An 8,477-nucleotide genomic window follows, 5' to 3' on the forward strand; every position below is an offset into this window, starting at 1 on the left:
TCCATGAATGAATGAGTTGTAAAATAGTGGGCCCCACCATAAGGATAGGTGGGTCTTGTAGTATCTACGCTATAAAAACATGAGGTTAAATGGTGAGCCCCACCCTATGGATGTGTTTGAGTCGAGTCATCAAAACATGAGCTGTAAAATGGGACCCAACCGTTGAGCGTCACGGATATTTTGGTCTTTTTCCAATCTAAGTTTTTGTCTTTTCACGTATAAATGGACATTTTGGTCTTTCTACGAGTCAAACAAATCTGGCATGTGCATTTTGGTCACGAAATTATGGCACATTCACGCTAATGTGATGACTGTTTTTGCAAACGCTCAAACTAGAAGATTCTTTTTGCGAATAAAGCAAAGTTCAAAGACTTCTTTTGTAAAAAAAGCCATTTACTATTTAATGTAGCCCTAAAAAGAAAAAGAGAAGACTGGGCAGACATGGACGGTTGGGATTAATGCTAAAATAATCAACTTTTGGATCTTATAAGGGAATTTTTGTAAAATCAGGACCCTTGATTTCATCGAACCTTGTAAGATGGTCCACATTATACCAAGCAGACATCCAATGTATTAGAAAAAGAAGCATAAAAATCAACGGCGCTACTTGGATCAAAGAATCTTATCACATATAGGACATATGCTTCGATATTTTGGATGTTTATGCCTTCTACTTGTGGGGGCCCACTAAAATGAGGGTTCGAGATCATCGTGATGCCATGTTGTGGGGCGGATTGATTCACTTTGGCTTCTCGTGCACTTCTCTTATATTTGTATTGTTACAATTGAAGGTTTTATAAGCAGGAACCTTCATCGTGAGGGCCCACTGATCGAAATTTTAGAGGCTTAAAATCATGTTGATTGACAATCTTGACCGTTGGATCAATTGACACTTGCGATGAAGATTTTCGCTAGGCCCACAAACTCATTCTATCTACCATATCTGCCAATCAACACATCAAATCCAATTAACGTAGAGTGCGGCCTCATTGTTATAGAATGAGTCGTACCCACCCCAACATAGTGGGTCCCACCTTATACACTTCGGTTTAGAACTTTAGATCCCATGACCCAAAATATAAGTCATCACCAATGGGGGAGCCCTTTCACCTCTTTTTTGCAAGGGCCCCCTTCAGTCTAGAATTCATCGTACTAACATCCATTGAACCTAAATCTTATATAATGTGTGCGCCTACATGCATGCATTTTTCAAGAAGTACAATGGGGCTCACCTTATTTGAAGATCTTCAACCATTCATTTGTATTGGCCCAACCTAAATAGATTGACCCAAAATCATCTAAGAAAGATGACCCTACATAGAAAAGGTACATACCGGGTAGAATCTGGCACGAAGCCAGCAAGTCGGGAGAAGTTCATGTGATGTAGAGCTTCTCTTGGACTTGAAGTTGCTTGATAATGATAGTTCGCGGAGGGTTATCATATCATTCGGTTACAGATAATGGCCTTTGAAATGAATGGTCTAGATCAACACCGCTGATTCGCTTTTCACACCAATCGAATTCTAAAAAGAATTAATTGAACATCGCCTTAATCACCATATCCCTGAAATAGAACATGTTGGACAAGTTCTTCATCAAGTGGCTTCGCTCTCACCTCCAAAAGTTAGTATCACCTATCAGTAAGCATTTGTGCCTAATAGAGAAATCTCAAATAATATCGTTCTCAACCGCCCACGAGATTCGACCACTTCCATTACAAAAGAATATAGGGAGGCATCTTCGCCCATTAAGATAGACATAGAAAAGGCTTACTGTGTTCCTTCAATTGGAGCTTGAGTAAAGGAAATAAGAGTTTTGGTTACCTCTACCACGACCATATGTTAAAGGAGGATTGTTGTGGTTGAATCGTCCACCACCCCCTCGACCATCGCTAATTGCATGGTAACCACGACTATGATTAGCAAAAAAGGCTTTGTCAACAGGAGGATTTGAAGGATTATATCGAATTTTACGATGTTCTTCCGCAAGTAAAACCGGACGAATTTGATCAAATTTTGGTAAAAGGGGTGAGCAGTGACTGCGGCAACAAAGCTATCATATTCAGGGGATAAGCCGCTCAACATCCATTGTTTTGTTGTCTTTCATAAGATCATTGAAATCCATTTTTAATTGGAGATAACGAGCATTAGCTTGATCATGAAAAACTTTTCAATGGCTGTCCAAGTTAGTCTGGCAGTCAATGAATGATAAGAAATTAAGATATGTTTAAGGATTTATGTAGAGAGTGTGGCATTTAACCAAGAAACAATTCGATCATCGATTCTTTTCCAAAGTAAAAATTCTAGGTTAATAATTGATTCGCCAGATTCAGTGAGAATTGTAGAAGGAGGGGCGGAAGAAGTGCCATCAACATGTTCTAGGGCATCATGACTATTTAAGATTGGAATAAAAATCGTTTGCCATAGAATGAAGTTTTCTTGATCAAGATTGATGTTGACTAGGGATTTTATATTAGTAATTTAAAAAACAAGATGAGATGGAATTTGAGAAGAGGATGTAGAGGTCGGATGAGGAATTTGTTCCAGTGAAGGTGTGTTCTCATCTGTTGGTGAAGCCATACTTGTTTGAAATAAAGAAGGATTTGATAGAAGAATTTGAAAAAGGTTGACAGAGATAGTATTTGCGTTAAAAAGAAAATATTGGTGAAAAAGGATAAGTTTTTGGTAGGGCTGCACAACAAAACCGCTCAAACCGATAAACTGAACCGAACCGGGCCATTCGGTTCGGTTTGGTTCGGTTTTTATATCTACTGGTTCGGTCGCAGTTACGATTTTCACAAAACCGATCCAATCGGTTCGGTTCACGGTTCAGAAAATATTAATCTGCAAAACCGAACCGAACCGGCAATTGATATGAAAACCGAACCGAACCGGTTCAGATATCTCTTTTTAGTATTTTTTGCCGTTCAACTTCAAACTTCAAACGGTTCGTCCATTATCCCCAAAATCAAATGGTCCAAAGTTGTCCATTATCCCCAAAATCAAACGGTTCGTCCAATATTAATCCATTATGTCTTTTTCTATTTATGACTGCCCACTACCTATAGGTAAAATACAAATAAACCGTGAACCGAACCAAACCGAACCGGTGGTTCGGTTCAACTGCCAATCGGTTCGGTTACGGTTTGGAAAAAATCCAAACCGATGGGATCGGTTCGGTTTAAGAAATTCCCTTAAACCGAACCGGACCGAACCATGTGCAGCCCTAGTTTTTTGTGTAAATTGAGAAGTTTTTGGCGTGTAAGAAGTGATAAGAAAATTGGTAATAAAAAAAAGAGATTTTTGGTGTTAAATTGATAAATTTAGGCGTGAAGGAGAAACAATTGTCGTGGATGGATCACCCGGACGTCTAATACCATGAAGAGAATTGAGAATTGAGAGAATCTGCAACCTTAAGTCAGTAATGACTTTTGGTTGCTATTTATATTAATTTCATATTTACTTGACAGTAATGCTCTTCGACAGGGGCTAATATTACATTACATATATTACAGGCTATTAGATTTGAATGAAAAATCTAGGAACCTAATGCCACTACACCTTGATTGGTTCTTATAAACAGGGAACTCACCTTGCAAGTTTCCTCTGAGCTCAATTGTGGAGGCTTTGTCGAGACTTTCCAAGGTGCATTGGATCAATCCTCTGAGAATGGTACTCCAATCCCTTATTTGTTGTTTGAGGATGACATTCTTATCTTCACCAAAGGCTATCTTAAAGTATTGTTGGGTCTTTACCACTACTATAATGCTCGCAATAATTGAGACCCCCATGGGTCAGTAAGAGGCCTCTAAGATTTATTACAACTTTTGCATGGATCATCTCACCGAAGTATCTATATATATGGAGGGATGGAAGTGTTGACTTCTCTAAAGGCCAAATTTCCCACCTTAAGCAAATATATCACTATAAACCTCCCAACTATGTCATGTCCTGCCTTTCCGTCCCTTGAAAATTAAGCACCATCAATCATCTCCAAATACACTTATCCCCACAGTAAAGTCATGTGAAATAATGGAAATCTTCACTAATCTTGGATGAGTATAGGCAACCCTCACAGTGATTATATAGAGAACTTAAGGGATAAACAAGGAAAGATAAAGATAACAATAAAAAGATATTATCCTAGTCTAATTCCTTTGCCTAATCTATTCAAACTACTTAATCTACCCCAAATTGCTTAATCCATCACTGAAAGATCCAACGGTCAGATCTCATAAGATTTGATATATTCTAACGAGGTATGAATGATTAAATAACACCAACTCTATGACATGGTATCACAAGTTCACAACTGATGTCCTGGGTTCAAAACCTAACAACTCCTTGATATTAAAAGTCCATGTGTACGGCCAACCCAAAAAAGAGGTGCCACATGTGAGTGAGAGTGTTGAAGGAGATTTTATATGACAAGTGGGCGTATAAACACGTAATAGTGGTACCACCCTTGATATTTTATCCAACGACTTCTCACTTTTTGAGAAGACACCGTTGGATCAAATATCAAGGGTGGTACTTCCATGGTACCCACCTTTACGTGTTTGTACGCCCACTCATCGTATAATTTCACGTTCCAACAGCTTAAGCTTTTGGAATAGTTGGCGATTCATAGGTAAAGCCAACTCATCATGTGAAATGTGTAAATAATAGGCCTAGACGGTCCGACAGATCTTATGCACCTGATTACAAGTGAATATGGGACATGTACAAAACTTTTGAAGGAGACTCGGCAAATGTTTTAGGGTGGGCATCAAATAAAGCAAATGGCCTTGGAAACTAGCAAGGATAATTGCTGAAAATAGAGATATAGCACGGATAATCAATCCTAAATTTCACATATGCCGCCTTTGGCCAATGATAAAGCAGATTCTTCAGCAAAGGATGGAGCTGAGAAGAAAGAAGAGGAGATTGTGGTGCTTAATACATAACTAGAGAGGGAAACAATGTAGGGTTTAGGACTCTGATTTTGCGTCTGATGTATTTTTGCTTAGGACACCTTGTCCCATGCTACTGTTTTACCTTTCTCTTGGGTTTCAATAAATCGTTATAAAAATAAATAAAAAATTTTGATCCCACACAACGGGCTCGGAGCACCATCATGGCCACGCCAAACTATGCAAGCGTGGCACTGTTTACAATGTGCTGGGGCAACTGATGAGGCTAGCTAGGAGTGCCAACAAAAGTGATTTGGCGACATACTTTTGAAGACCAACAAGACGAGGCCATTTGTAATGGGAGTGAAGGCACCTTACCATGTATACAACTCTCACACTGATGCTCATTAAATATTTTTACTTGAAAGGAAAGAAAATACCTCTTATTATTCATCACAGTTTAATTTAGGGAAATGATATTCCCCCAAACACCCGCAGCCCCAACCGGATAAAATCCCCCCCTTTAACGGTTTATGTGAGAATGGTTCACTGCTTGAGGGTAAATTCACCCCTTTAACGTTTTCATTTAAGACTTAATAAATAGTGCTAAAGAGGATTTTTTTTTTTGGGGGGGGGGGGCGGGGGGGCGGGGGGTATCATTTCCTTTTAATTTAAGGGCAGTGATAAATCAACCCCCAGATATCTTAAATCGACCTTCCATGTGTCTTTCTCGAGGAGGTCGATTTAAGATGTTTGGGGGTCGATTTTTCACTCCCCTAATTTAATGATTATATTATTATGAATTAGCTATGATAAATGAAATGAATGTACATCATAACTAGAGGCTATTTGTCAGTTGATGATAAGGATTGAACCACATGCAAGGACTGTCGGTCAATCAATATGTATAGTGCCAGAGTTGATAGTCGATTGAAATTATAGATTAACCATGATTGTTTGAAAAACTAACATCATAAGGTCTATATACCTACGCCACAAGATTGATGGTCCATAATCATGGGTTAATTGTGGTTCAATAGTTAACCATGATGATGGTGTTGGAATACATATTGGGTTCCCCGTAACCCAATAGGAACACCCACATAGGTGGTGGGCCCCCAACATGCTAAATGGATAATCCAATTAGCTGTGATGAGATATTAGAACTCTCATATTGGCTTATCTTGATAAGCAATTGGAGTTGGACTTGGGTGGGATTTCTAGACTCCTATCTTGAGAAGGAGCCTTATATTGCTAAACTATTATTATTATATAAGCATCCCATATCTCCAAAAAGGAATATATCATGAGACGTCCATTCTCTCCTTGTCTCTCTCTAAAGCCATCATCCGTAGGCTCTCGGATTTGTGATCATGAAGAACAAATGAGCGACTCTAGTAGCCTCTCCTACGACAAACAACGAGATCGTTACCGGATCGATTGCGACATCAAAGGGCTCGTAACATCAAGCCAAGATCCTCACTTCTGCGTTTGGGTTGCGCAAATAAGGTATGCAGTTCTTATTTATTTTCAACAGATGGGAGAACTAGATCACAAGGTCCGATTGTCCGTAGACTATAGTCATGAGTTGTGGAAGGGGTGAACGCACATCACAATGATCGATGGTACACAATCACATTTTAAGCAAACCGGACGGGTTGAATCTTGAAACCGTGTCACAGATCATGGGTCATAAATCATGGGTACACATGATGCACTGGTGAACCCACATCACAGTGATCAACGGTCTATATTCACGGGTTACTGAGGGGTTGGGTTAACCCATATTATAACACTACTAGGTTGATCAGACAAATCTCAGGAAAGTACTGGTGATCCAGACGCATTGCTGATGATCATATTCCAAATGTATAAATTATGGGAAGTGATATATCCGCCCCTTTTGATTACTTGGGACACCCATCAGCATTGTACGTGGCAATCAGCCCTTCCTGCAGTCATTAATACATTGCTGCTGGGAGTCCCAAGCAATCAAAAGGGGCAGATCTACCCCTTCCCTAAATTATTTGGAAATAATTGCCTATTCGAGATAATTAAATCAAGAATTTTGTCAAACAAAACAATGTCTAACTCCTTGAGATAGGGATACTTTGATATCTATATGGGAAGAATATTTTGATCATTTTCATGGGACATGATATTTTGGCCATTTTTTAAAGGCAACATATCCTTCTAAGGAGATTTCACTCGTCAAGGCTTCATTGCGAATGAACTGGCTAGATCCAAACGAATCCCACTAGATGATTGTAGACATTTTTTCAATGCTCGAGGGGTCTCTTGTGACCTTGCCACCATTCCTTGGCATCCTTTTGGATAGGTCTCCATTGTCGCCTTTGAGTCCTCTATTTTTCCTTTTCTCCGGTTTCTTTCAGGCATGATTTGATGGAGTAGTTGAATGATTTGCAAATAGGGCACAACTGCGGTTTCCAATCATATAAGATGGGTTGTGGCAACGGTCGTGTTAGATTATTTATCAGGATGAAATCTAGGAGCTGGATTTCCTACTTCTAGAAGAAAAAAAAGTCTCAAGACAAACCAATTCCGCAAGAACAACTTGAAGTCCATGAAATCTAAGAGCTAGGTTCCTACTTCTAGAAGAAAACACGACTCAAGAGAAACCAATTCCGCAAGAACAACTCGAAGTCTCCCCCCCCCCCCCAACCCCTCGGAAAAAAAAAAAAAAACACACACACACACACAAAAGAAAAAACAATGAAAGAAAGAAAAGGATAAGGAACAAAAAATATAGCATTTCCCAGGGTTTCGCTTCAAAAAATCCATACGCAATACTCGAAGACAACGAAGAGGAGGTAGGGGATTAGAATGCTTACTCTATTGCCACCAACAGTGAAGAAGGCACCTCTTAAGATATGGAATTAGGAGGAGAAGAAAATCACTCATCGGAATACTCCTTAGATACTGAAGACGACCTGACAGAAATTGTGAATCTAGAAACGACAAAGATGAAGGAAGGAAACCAGCTCAACGGTCAATATGGAACGGAAATTATTATCAATCCTTCGAAATCATTTGTTGTAGATGAGTTGGGGAGAGACAAAGAGCCTCGACTAGAAGTTCGAAAGAAGAAAGTATCATGCGTGGATGCATGTCATCTAGCCAATTTGATCAAAATGACAATGAAGGAGAGGGCCCATAACTAGAGGAATTAAATGTATCCCTTTCCAAAGCTATGGCAGAAGATTCCAAAGAAGAATTGACTAAGATGCTCTCAAAGATCCCAGCATGCTTCCATCAAACTAGCGGATTATGTAATTAACTCAAGAGCATTGAGCAGTTTGAACTCTTATGTTTAGTGTCATGTCTTTGCCTAACCAGTGTTTTTGGATCCCCCTCTCTCATGTTTTCCGAGTTACGCGTCTTGTTCCCATGAATGTAACATCTATCTCTTTATCTAATAAACCCAGGATCCTCGCCAAATCTCAGCTTCCCTACCAAAAATAGACATAATGTATGTACTGCTCTTGATTATTTTCTACACGGTTGGTTAATTAATTGACAATTCTAACACTTGGTCCGCCCTCATTTCATATATCACACATTGATA

The sequence above is a fragment of the Tasmannia lanceolata genome, unplaced genomic scaffold (assembly GCF_043159265.1).
Source record: "Tasmannia lanceolata isolate RefF3 unplaced genomic scaffold, GAP_Taslan_0.1 ptg000015l, whole genome shotgun sequence".
Classification (NCBI taxonomy): Eukaryota; Viridiplantae; Streptophyta; class Magnoliopsida; order Canellales; family Winteraceae; genus Tasmannia; species Tasmannia lanceolata.